We start from the raw sequence: 12,389 nt of genomic DNA on the forward strand, positions 1-12,389 counted from the left end.
AAATCACAGTGGATAAGCAAGAGTGATTCCTGGCATGACTTCAATTACATCCAGATCAGAGAACCCACAAACATTTCCCAGTCTAAGTGTTGGTGCTATATTCTGATTCTGTATTTGGGCTAGACTTCAATCTTCACCTTCTCCTCTTCTTCCCTAAAGTGGCCATTTTGTGCATTTCTGAAGTAAGATTGAGCAATGTTGCGGGTTGGGGTATATATCAGTCTACATATCTGAAATCCATTCTGTCTTATACAGTACATTAGCCAAATAAAAACTAAACAAATAAAGAAAAAATAAAAATAACCAAATCATAAATTATTTCCTTTGCTTCTTTCTTCCCTCCCAAAACAAACAATTCCCAAGATATATGAAATATATACTGGACAGCGTGTAACAATCTAGCAAAGTCTAGATATCTTACATGGAAAATTCAGTGCTTACTTATTCATAGAAACCATGTACTATAAATAATCAATTCTCATACATGTCAGAGCAGAAAAAGAAATTGGTGTAAAGTAATAAGAAGTGTTGTGATTAAGTTTTTTAATCCATTTTCTTCCTTCTGTACCTGAAACTTTTGCCTGTCTAAACACAAAATCTGAGTACATACTAGAAATAAGCGTGGATTAAGAACTAAAATTCTGATAAAACATACTCTTCCTGTTTAACAAGAATCATCTAAAGGGGACAAATAAATTTAAAATATAAATTTATCTCTAAAAATCACTTAATTTCTAAGCCTATTTACACACAGTAAAATATGCATCATGTGCAAGAATCTCATTTTCACCACCTCCTGTCATTCACTTCTATCCTCACCTTAACTTTTCAGAGTCACAATGTCAAGAAGGTTAATGCAGTTACCTGAATTTGTGATGGACCATTTCACTCAGATTCGCTAAGGCAAACACATATAGCTGGCTGGTAAGCAATTTACTCCACAGAGAACAAGTTCTTAGCTGAAAAGAGACCTCTGCCAAATCAATACATTAAATAATGAGATATTAGCTGCAGAAGGAGGGGGAAATCCTGCAACCTGAGTATCTTTTGTCAAGCACTAAATACTTCTAGACACTCAGATATTAGGCACAGTGTCACTGAAGACAATGCTACAAACCAATGCAAGCACAGTGTTAATGAGATCTTAGTCATGCTTGTAATCTTTTAAATATACAGTTCACAGCAAGCAAAGAAAAATTGCTCTCAAAATTGCTGTTGTATGCAATATGTCATTTATATAAATAAGGGAAGTTGCTTATTAAGAACATGAAAGGCTAGCACTCCGCAACCTCTGAGAAAAAATTGCTTTCTTCTGTCTGCTTTATTTCTTGGCAAATTTTGAGCTAAACAAAGTATGTCAATTCTGTTTTAAAATGTGATTAGAAAAAAGTTTTGTAACTGTGGAATATAACTTAGATGTGAAATAATGGTTGAGCACCAACCGCAAGGTCTTTATCAACTATTACATTAATATCTTTAAGTGATGTATATGAGTAGGATGAAGGCACATTTTACTCTATTTTTTTTTCCCTCACCGCCATGTGCTAGTGACCGAACTATTAAAATCCACAACTTGTTAAGACTGCTTTTATATAATTCTAGGCAAATTTCTTCACATTCTTCATGCACTTCTCTGCAAAACTAGTTTCTCTGAGAAACTGCAAGTTCGTAGTAAAATTTGGCATGTGGGGAGAAAAAACCCAAACAAAAGCACACAGACAAAAAAATTAAAAGAATACAAGAGCAAACCGCCCCCCAAAACAACAAAAAGCAACAACAACAACAAAAAAAACCACCAAAAAACCCCCACCCCAAAAAAACCTCAACAAAACAAAGATATCCAACATTCTAAAAAGCCAAGTATTTGAAATGAAACAAAAAAGATGACATTTTATGATTCTTGGGACAAACAGCATAAAAAAAAACCAAACAAGTAAACATTCCTACTAAAAATATATTCAGTGATGATACCACTCAGTATGGTTTCCTTCAAAAGCAATGGCTTTATTTCAAGAAATACTTTATTAGGACAAAAAAAAAATTAAAATATTCTTTAGAAGAAAACAGACTCCATTTCAAAGCATACTATCAAGATTTCTACAGAGGGATGATATTATTAAAAATTGTACTTTTACATTGACCAGTAACTTCTAGATTATTCCCCCTCAGACTAAACTAAACCCTCACGTCCAGAACCATCAGCTCCTGTTGTAAATCCAACTTGATTTATATCCTGCTGGTTTAAGTTCTCCAGAACACAGTATGTGAACTGCCACTCCTCCTACTACTATACTGTCTGTGCTCTTGTGTGTGCTATCCCTGTGTGTCATGATGTTCTTTTTCTACAGAAGTTAATCATGTTAACCTTCCTTTGAAACTGCCTGCAACTCAGCCTGTTTACAGACTCTGACTAGGATGGGCCTCTTGAGGCAGTAATAAGCAAGAGAAGGAAAACATTCCACCATGCTGGAGATAGTGAGTAAGAAAGGGAGGGGTTGGGTCATTTAGGAAGCACCCTCATTTTTCACAGCAGAGAAGGTAAGAACTAAAATATGCAATCCCATCTTAGACATGGATATGCTTAGTGCTTAGCTTTCAGGCCTTAAGAGCTAGAAGTGGTGTTACAAGTGCTATCACTGCTGTTAAGAAACCCATTCATTGTCTCCCAAAATGGAGCTGCCATTTCTGCATCACATTTACTGATGTCTCAGGCTCCACACAGAATCTTCTCCAATGTACACGTTTTGTTTCCTCTTGAATAAACCAGCTCTAACTGGTTTCAGGACACAGTGAAGTATCAAGCCTCACCAAATGACCACTCTCCAGGGGCAAAGAGAAAATGAAATCTACCACAGAAGGATGTTTCTGTGAAGTGTTATTATCCAGTGATCATTTACTTATATACTAAATGCAAGGCTTATTTAGCTTTCTAATCTTATCTGTTTAATAGCTAAGAGAATTCAACACACTGGTCCTATTACAAGTGCTCCCATCTCCTGTGCTTTCTACAGTATTGTAACTTCTACATTGCTGTTAAAATTTTCTTTGCCAGAACAAGAAATCCTTCACAAGAAACCACTCAAATTCAGCACAAGAGAACTGATAATGCAAATCACCCAAGTGTTTCTACTTTATTGGTCACCATATTGACAGTTTTATTATACCATGAGTGGAAAACATTTCACAGGCTCTGGGATGCTAAGGCAAATTAAAAAGTTACAGAAAACAGAAAAACTAACAAACAAACAAACAAAATCAAGACTTGCAGGAAAGGAAGAAAGAAAAAATAGAATATTCTAACTACATGTTCTAATTTCAGTTTTCTCAAGCTAAAACTTTTATAGACAAGACAGATTTGGACAAGAGGACAACTCACTAGAACATCTTATGTCCAAAGCCAATAGGAAAAAGAAAATACAGATTGAAAATTACAAGGATAAATATACACTTGCTACTCAACAGCATAAAAGAGCGTCAGCCAGCTCTTCTAGGGAGGAACTTTTGCTTCTGCTTCCACGCTTCTCTATGACCGTAACAACTTGGTGTAAGAGTAATGGCACATGCTTAACTGCACCATTTAATCCCTGCATTTCAGTAACATCACACCTCTGTACTAGATCAGGGCAAATAAATCAATGCAGCATGCCTTTCACAGTACAACAGTATAAAAAGCTCACTGGTTCTTCTAGTTTTCTTTTTTTTTTTTCCTTTTCTTCTTTTTTTTTCTTTTTTTTTCAATTTGAATGCCAGGTGGCCTGCATTCCATATTCCTAAGGTGCTATAGCTCTTTAGATTTAAGCAGTAAGTCCACCTGCACTTTAACTTGTGTACCTGAATTAAATCAAATATTATCATAATGAGCATGAAATTAATACACTAGTTCTCTCATCCAGCTCCACGATTAATTTACAGTTTTGCCAACTGCTATTATTTAATCTATCAAAACCACTGGATCTACATCATCTGTCCCCAAATTCACCACCTGCACATTTGAAACCTACATACACCGAACATTTCTAATTCAGAAAACAGACCTACTGCTGGCTGTGTTAATACAAATTCACAGCCTCAGGCACCACAGCTCATCTGTCCAGCTGTGCATAATTTGCAGAAAGTTCTACTCCCCCTCACACCATTGTGTACTGAGAACTTATCTTTGCTTTCATGTAGATGACATAAAATGCATTAGGCGGACGTAATAATAATTACATTATTGATAGAAATAAATTTGGATTGGGAAACTATAGCAAACAAATCAGTGACTACGTATCTGACTAAGAAGAAACACTGTGATTAATTAATGCTTTCCTGAAGTGCTGCACTGGACCTTCTGCACTAACATATGGGTGAAGGGTACATTTCATACAGCAACAACTCACTAGCCTGCTTCCTCTAGTTGTTGCTATTATCTTTTTTCATTCTTTACCTCAGACCCATGAAATCCCATGAAATCCAGATACATTCCTACTAATTAATAAATGTCAGAATGTTTTGGTAATGGCAGATGTACCAAAGATTTACACGGACTTCACCTCTCCTTGCATAATTCTTCTGGAATCCAGGGGAGGATTTTTGCCCCTTTTTTGTCACAAATCACCTATAAAACAATGCTGAAATCTATGATCCAAAAACATTGCAACTGAACATCCAGGAAAAATTATTTACCAGTGTTAAAATGCTTGTTTGGAGAGTTGGCAAAAACTTGAGCACCACCACAATTAATGAGATAACTGAATCAAAAGTTGAACAGACTGGATGTGAATACTCCACCTAACACATGCCCAGTTTCTTTGACAAGCAAATCCAAGAAATTTCAGAAAGAAATCACAGATGGAACCAAATCTGTATAACCATTTGTCTTTATAAACACAGTCACCAATAAAACATGAGTTGACACAGTACATGGCCCTATATCTTCTAACATGCTCTTGCATGCTATAATCATTCATGCTATGACAAGCTCTTCAAAGAAGGGATGGAGATGCATTATTTTTCAGAGCCTATGCTTTGTTCTTTATTTTTCAAACAAAGGTTTGAAGGCAATTTCATTAGCAGAAGTTAACGGGAAGTTAATGAGAGAAAACTTTTAATCATTATATATGATATTCTCAGTTCTATGAAAATACTCCATACCATTTTGTCCAAACACTACCTTCTCCCAGAACCTGAGAGAAAACCTCTTGAAATTAACAGGTACTTTTAGACTGAATCCAACAGATCTCATTGTAGAACACTAATCTGTTAATGGTCTGTTTATCTTGGTCCTGTTGCACAGATTTTTTTAATGTTAATGGTTTATGCTATGTCAAATTGTACATCAGGGAACATATGGCTTATATCTTATACAGTGAACAATATATCCTCTTATACATGAACATAATCTTAATTATCTTATACATGAACAATAAATTAATTTTGTTTATTAGAAAATATATGTCTGGAAAACATTCACAATAGAGCAGAAAAGGTAGAATAATTTCTCAAAGAATAAACATATTTTTTATGTAATTTCAAGGTAACTTGTTCCATACATGACCAAGTACTCAAAAGAGGTATTTCATGGGTAAGTGGTATATAAGAGATAAATTATATATATGTTGGAGTAAAGTAAGTAAAGAAATAAGGATGGGGGCGGCGGGGAGAAAAGCTTATTTATTTTCAGAGAAAGAATTCTTAAGTGTATATTTAAACTATTGACTAAAATGTTGACTAAACCCGTGCTCTCTTTAATTGCAGAGTTCTGTGTAGTGTCTGCAAAAAAAATGTATATAAGCGGGGAAAAACTGTCTGGTACAGCTACTTCCAAGCATAAGATTTATGCAAAACTTAAGTACCACAAGAATTAGTACCAAAAAAAGATATACAAATAAACAATAGAAATCTAACTCGATTCAAAATTATTTTATTTTGAAAGAGGCTATCAGCTTTGTCCTGTTTTTATTATATTTGGATGGATACAAAGCAAGGCTTTTATATATCAGAAGTCAAAATGTGATGTATAATGGAGTATTTGTTTATTGGAATATAACAAATAGGTATTTGGAGATAATTACTTTAAAATCTGTTTCGAAGAAAAAAAAATGTACCAAGCAGGAGATTTATTGAAGCCTGTCCATTTGACACCAGAGTGTCAAACTTTTACAGTTTTAAACTGTAAAAGAAACCCAGTTACAGAAAAGATAGTTAATTTATTTGAGCCCACTCCATACTATTTCTCTAAATAGCATTTGTCTTCTTTTGAAAGGCTTGTTGGCATTAAACTGCCTATCTTCTCACAAAGGGTCCAAAGTGATGTTAGCACATCAAGAAGCTTGATCACTAACCCAGCTATGTCTGACAACAATTTCACAAGATCACCACATGATGGCACTGACTAAGATTGCTGGTCAGTCCTGGAAAGACCGTTCACCTGACAGCAACACAGCTACAAATCTGTTGAAAATCTGTTCCTTTTAGGTCTCTACTGGGCCTACAGCCCACATAGACACTACAGCAGCAGCAATTTTCAAAATACTTAAGGCATTAGACCACTTCAATTAACACTTTGTGTCAGAAATCCTATTCATAATTGTCCTCTTTAATTTCTGGCTGTCCTAGACCTCTCCTAATTGTCCAGCTGGAGGACAAAGGAAAAGTCTTCCCTGTGAACTGTCTAAACAGAGAAGCAGTGGTCTATCTCGTTTTGTCTGTTGCATTCAACAGATGAAAATCTGAAAAATACTGCTACATGGAAGTTTGCTACCATCAAATCATCCAGTATTATTTCATATATCAACTGTTATGGTGAAACATTGAAGGAGCTTAGTCTTAAATGATGTGTAACTACCTCTCAAAAAATATTTTTAATCTATTTCAAAATAAATTCATACTAAAGTAAATACAAATTTATATTTATATTCATACAATATAGGAAATCATAACAGTAACTGCAGAGTCAGTAAGAGTGCCACTCATTTTCAAAACTTACTTCTCTTAAAAGGCTCAGCCTCCCCATCAAGTTGCAAATCTCAGTTAGCACATAAATAACAGAAGATAGACAAGCATGGAAAATCCTAACCATCAACTGAAGCTCGCCAGTGGTATACACTTACTGAAATACGTCCTATGACACTGAGTGGTGTGTGGGCTCAGCACAGAAGACAGCTGAAAGAATCATACATTGTAACATCAGTGACTACAATTTATTTTTAGATTATTACAGTACAAATCTGAGCATTCCTAGCTAGGGATCGTTCCAGCATGTGGTAATGCATTCAGTTTGAATTAGCCATGACACTGGTAAACCCCCACTGCAGAACTCACAGGATAAGTCAAGATAAGTCAGTGTTCTACAGGGGCTACTTCTATTCAGACTCTCACGTCAGCTATGAAGGCAAGCCATAAAGTAACACTGTTTCATGCACAGCTTATTTTTAATATTAAAAGGTATCCCCATTTGTTTACGTGGATTCAAGAGGGATGAACTTGCTGGAAATGTTTCCAGAATAATTTCCTACTTTTTAAATTCAACCACTGCCAACTGTCTGTAAATCGTATCTTCCAGTTTTCTGTTCTCTCCCCTCATATCCAAGTTGTGAAAAGTTTATTACCATTGTGTCTTATCTCATTGCTAAAAATTTTCCAAGAGTATTGCCAATAAAACTTCTTACTTGCTCTTCCTCCACTAGACAGCAAAATGGTTTTTCTCACTGGTGTTTGGGGCTTTTTTATTGGTGCTCTTTTATTTTTCTTTCAAATCCAATCTGGAGACTACTAAAACAAACACAATGAGAAGAGGAGAACTACTAAAAGGTGACATAGTTGAGTACATAACCCTGTCAGATGTGAGGATCAAAATGGCTCACAACATAAATGCTTTACAAACATTGCTTGAGAACACCTGAGTTGGACTGCACCAGAGGATAGCTGCAGCTGGACATAAGATACTTATATTGATTTGTATGCAGCTTGTGTTTATGTTTTATTAGATTTTTGTTTCTATAAGGACTCACAGCCTTGTAATTCTGTGCACAAAACTAACCAATTTACTCATGCAGAAGAGATCTTGAATTCTGATGACAAGTCTTCAAGCAACAGAATGACTAAATTATATGCTGGTTACAGCATGATGCTTATTCCTGTCCTACCCAGGTGGAGCTGCTCTTTACACTATGTGATTCAGCCATCAAATAGCAGTGTGCATGCTTGAAAGGCCAAGAGGAGGCTGTATTGAGAACCTGTCAAAAACAAACGTGCAAACATCTATGTAGCAATCAGTAAGTGTTGCTTGAATCAATCTTTTGTTAAAAAATAAAAAAATAAAAAAAAAGCAAGCCAAACAGATCCTAGCTTCTATATAGTATTTTTAATACAAAGCTTCAGTTAAATAGGTTTTCTTTCTGCCTCTTGCCTTCATCTCTTCATGACAGGTCTCCAGCTGAAGGATGCTATTAGGATTGACATTTTTATCAAATGTAAACATTTTCAGGTGAATGATCTACCCCAGAATATGGGATTAGCTAAAGTATTTGGAAGACTACAAAATATATAGGTTAGCACAGCATTTCCAGTAAACCTACCAGTTTTATCACTTGTCCTAATTTAATCCAGTTGGTCTGTTCCGTTCACGCTATGAGGCTTGCTTTTGTTTGCTCACATTGTGATGACTTTAAAAGAAATGACACTGCTCACTGTGTTTTGCTGATCAAGAAAAAAACATTGGGACTTTTTTTTTTCTTTTTAATTTTTCATTAAATATAAGACCAAGATATTTTGGATGTCAAACTGAATTTCAATTTTTTAGTATTTGGTATAACTTAATGGGTTGCACTTGCACACAACTCACCAAAAAAAAAATCTATACAATACACTGGTATATTAATAGAGAAGAAAGGGTAATAATAGCTGCGTTTATATACAAAAGATTAATAATTTCACCATTATAAATATTATGTCAAAATTAAATTTCTTTTTCTATTATTCTGAGAAAATTGCATGCCACTGCAGACATTGCTGTTTTGAATAATCAGAAAGTGCACGGCATGTTTTCATGGTTCTCAAACCCTAATGATTCATTGGAATATGATTCATAAGACAATGCATGCAACCCCCTATTCAGCAATATAAGCAAAAAATACTTAGAATTTCCTGCCTTAATGCATGTCTATATAAAGGCTGCGTATACAGAAGCCTACATAGATATTAATAGATAGATTACAAAGTAAGTATTTTGTAAGTAAAATGAAAATAAAATGCAGAGTTTATTTGATATATGAAATCAGATGCTTTCACAATGCAAAGCAGTGTTCTTACCTAGGAATTAAAACTAGTGGAAATAATTGCTTAAGGTGACAAATAGTTCATTTTTTTAGTACTGAGGATTTAAACATCTAATAAAAACTTAATTTTTGTCCCACATGACATGGGAAGAAATATTACCCTTTAATACATGAGATCTGCATTAGCAGTTGTACTCATATTTTAGAAAGAGAAGAATAGCAGGGATTTCCATTTTGGTGTAACTGTAAATTCCTCTAATTAAGCTTTGTATTCTAATCTCCGAGACATACGCATGTATTATATTTTATTAATTTAAAACCAAACTAGAATGCTACCAGCGCTTGCTTTCAACACTGATGAAACATCAGGCTAAAGGGGTGTTTCGAAGGGTGGTGAGGGGCTGTATTTTGGGTTTTTGCAGTGGTGGTGATTTCTCTCCAAACACCAAACATCCGAACTTGGCCGTGCGTTTCAGCCATGCCCAGGAAAGGCAGCAGCTCCGCGGAGGCTGCGGACGGACAGCACCGGGCACAGGCACCCCGAGCCACGGCCCCGGCGCTGCCTCCCTGCTGGCTGACCGCCCGCCCGCGGCTGCCGCGCCTCCTTCACACCTGCCCCGGCCACCGGGGCACTTCTCCGCCTCCACCGCGCCCTGGGCGCTCCCGCCGCCACCCCGATCGCGCAAACGCCCCGACTTCCCGCCCGGGCCGCGCTGGGGCCGAACTCGGGCAGGGCTGGGGCCATGGTGAGGCCGAACTCGGGCCGCGCTGGGGCCGTGGTGAGGCCGCACTGGGGCCATGGTGAGGCCGCTGGGGCGCGGCGCGCGCGGGACGGCCCCGCGGCGGGGCGCGCGGCGCTGCGGCGGCGGGCGCGCGGCTGGAAGGGCCCGCACCGCCACCTGGCGGCCGCGCCCCGCCTCTGCCGCCGCGTCCCCCGCAAACTTCTCTCCCCCCACGCCGGGCGCCCAAACCGGCCAAGTTTCCCGGCCGCGACGCCATCTATTCTTAGCCCCGCTCCAGGCACGGCGGCGGGACACCCGCCCCGACCCACTCCAGCCGCCCGTGTTCCGCACCCTTCCGCAGCGGCGGCGCGGGACGCGCCCTGCCCGGCCCGACCCTGTGTGCGGGGGCGGGCGGGGGAGCGGCGGCTGCTGGGGCCCCGTGCGCCAGGGCGGCTCGGCGGGGCCGCCCCCGCTCCCCGGGGCGGTGCGGGGCTGCGCTGCCGACGGCTCCCCCGCGGGGAAGGGGCAAAGCGCGGCGGCCGCGGAGGCGCCTCACGCCGCCAGCCCCCGCCTCGCCCGCCCCCGCCCCAGCCCCAGCTTTGCAGAGAAGCCGATTTACTGCCGAGCTGGGGACGAGTGCGTGGCGGGGTGAGTGCTGGTGGTGCTCGTCCCTTTTCCTCTCCTTTTCTTTTCCCCCCGCCCCCCACCACCGGTCCGCGCACGCTGGCTCTCCCCAGTGCCAGTCCCCGCTCCATCACGTGCGGAAGCCCATGCCCATCACAAAAGCGGGCATTTTATCCGTGCCCGGAAAGGAAATAAAGAAAGAAAAAGAAGAAAGGAGAAGGAGAAAAGAAAGAAAAAAAAATTTAAAAGGGGGGGTGGGGAGAGAAAGAAAACCCCACCACGGAATAGCTTAAGCGAAAGCGGGTGAACTGCTTAATCCCACAAGATCCAAGATTTCCTCTGAGCAGCCGCCTCCCTTGTCACCCCCGCCCGTCCTCGTCCCTGTCCCTTTTGGCTTTTTCGTGGGTTTGGCGATGGCAAGGAAAGTGGTTAACCAAAACCCTACGTGTTGGTTTTGTGTTTCCCTGAAAACCACAGGCGCACACAGAGCATGAGGTACCGCTCCTGCCCCTCTTCGCGCTTGCAAGAAACTGTGGCTTCGCTCTTTCTTTCTCTGCCTGTACTGCAGATATTTTTCCCTCCTCTCCTCCACACTCTTCTGTTTATTTCCCTGTAAGGCAAAGCTACTTTGTAAACATCTCACACAGAACCTCAGAGCCTTTCCAAATAGCTGATTGCAGCAAAATGCCTCCAAACAAATTATGGTGCAAGGGGGATATAAGGGACGAGACCGAAGTGGGTAAAAAAGAAATAAATTTGCATAAATATGCATATGTGACAAGAAGATCGCGTATGATGGTGGAAATGTCAGAAAGAAAGTATCGCTTTATCATGATGGGAAAAGTAAAAGCACAGACGACTGCAGCAAACTGCTCGCCCTTTGCCAGAGTACCAACTGCAACACCTCTCCCTCTCTTCCCCCACCCTCGCCGAGGAAAAAAAAAAAGAAAAAAAAAAAGATGGGGGGAACAGAAAAAAAACAATAGAAAAAAAAATGAAAATGAACACTCAAACTGCAAATCCGGTACTCCTACCTTAACACTGGGATAGCTGCAGAAGCATAGGGGTCTTTTTTACACAGCCAGAATCTTTCAGGAAATCCTCTCGGGCTATCATGCAGCCAGGATTATTCACATACGGTTCCTGCTCTCCTTTTTGGAATCCAATGCGATTGGCTTCTCCAAAGGAATGCAACGACCACGAAAGGGGGGAAAAATTAAAAATAACAAGAAGAAAGACAACAACACTGGATTTGAAGGAAACTCGTGTTCTCGGTTGTAAGCGACCTACATTCAGGCAGAAAATTCATTGCAATCAGTGCGAGAGGGAGAGTTGAGTCGGCAAGTAGGAGCTGTGATTGCCTATGCAGAAAGACCGAGCCGCGGAGAGACTGAACTGCAAGGCAAGGCGAGCTGGGAGAGAGAGGGAGATGGGGGGGGTGGGGGTGGGGGGGGGAGAGAGAGGAGGGGGGGAGAGGTCCAGGCTGTACCAGGCGCTCTCCTCCCGCTATTGGACCAAACTGAATGAAATTCACAAAGCCGCCAGCCAATGGCTCCCCGCAGCCAGCCCAGCGCTACAGAAACCGCATCTCCATCCACAGCCCCCCGCGAAGGAGCGGCGCATCCCCGCGCCGAGCGGCGCCGGGCCGGCACCGGGGGCTGCACAGGTGGGCACTGCGCACACGGAGCACTGAAGGTGTCCTTATCTCTGTGTGTGTGTGTGTGTGTGCTCGGGAGGATCACACACTTCACACTGCCGATCTCTCTGCTCCGTGGTCATGTACAGC

General features: G+C 40.6%; 1 protein-coding gene across 2 annotated transcripts in view; it reads right to left on the reverse strand.

Annotated features, from left to right (window-relative positions):
* Positions 1-12,034, reverse strand: part of NLGN4X (neuroligin 4 X-linked) — a 164,845-nt gene extending 152,811 nt beyond the window's left edge. For both annotated transcript variants that reach the window (XM_033086732.1, XM_033086727.1), the window contains exon 1: positions 11,638-12,034. The gene's annotated coding sequence lies outside the window, so the exon portion shown is untranslated. The remainder of the gene's footprint in view (positions 1-11,637) is intronic.
* Positions 12,035-12,389: the final 355 nt, after the last annotated feature.

Source organism: Catharus ustulatus, chromosome 2 (genome assembly GCF_009819885.2).
Source record: "Catharus ustulatus isolate bCatUst1 chromosome 2, bCatUst1.pri.v2, whole genome shotgun sequence".
Taxonomy (NCBI): domain Eukaryota; kingdom Metazoa; phylum Chordata; class Aves; order Passeriformes; family Turdidae; genus Catharus; species Catharus ustulatus.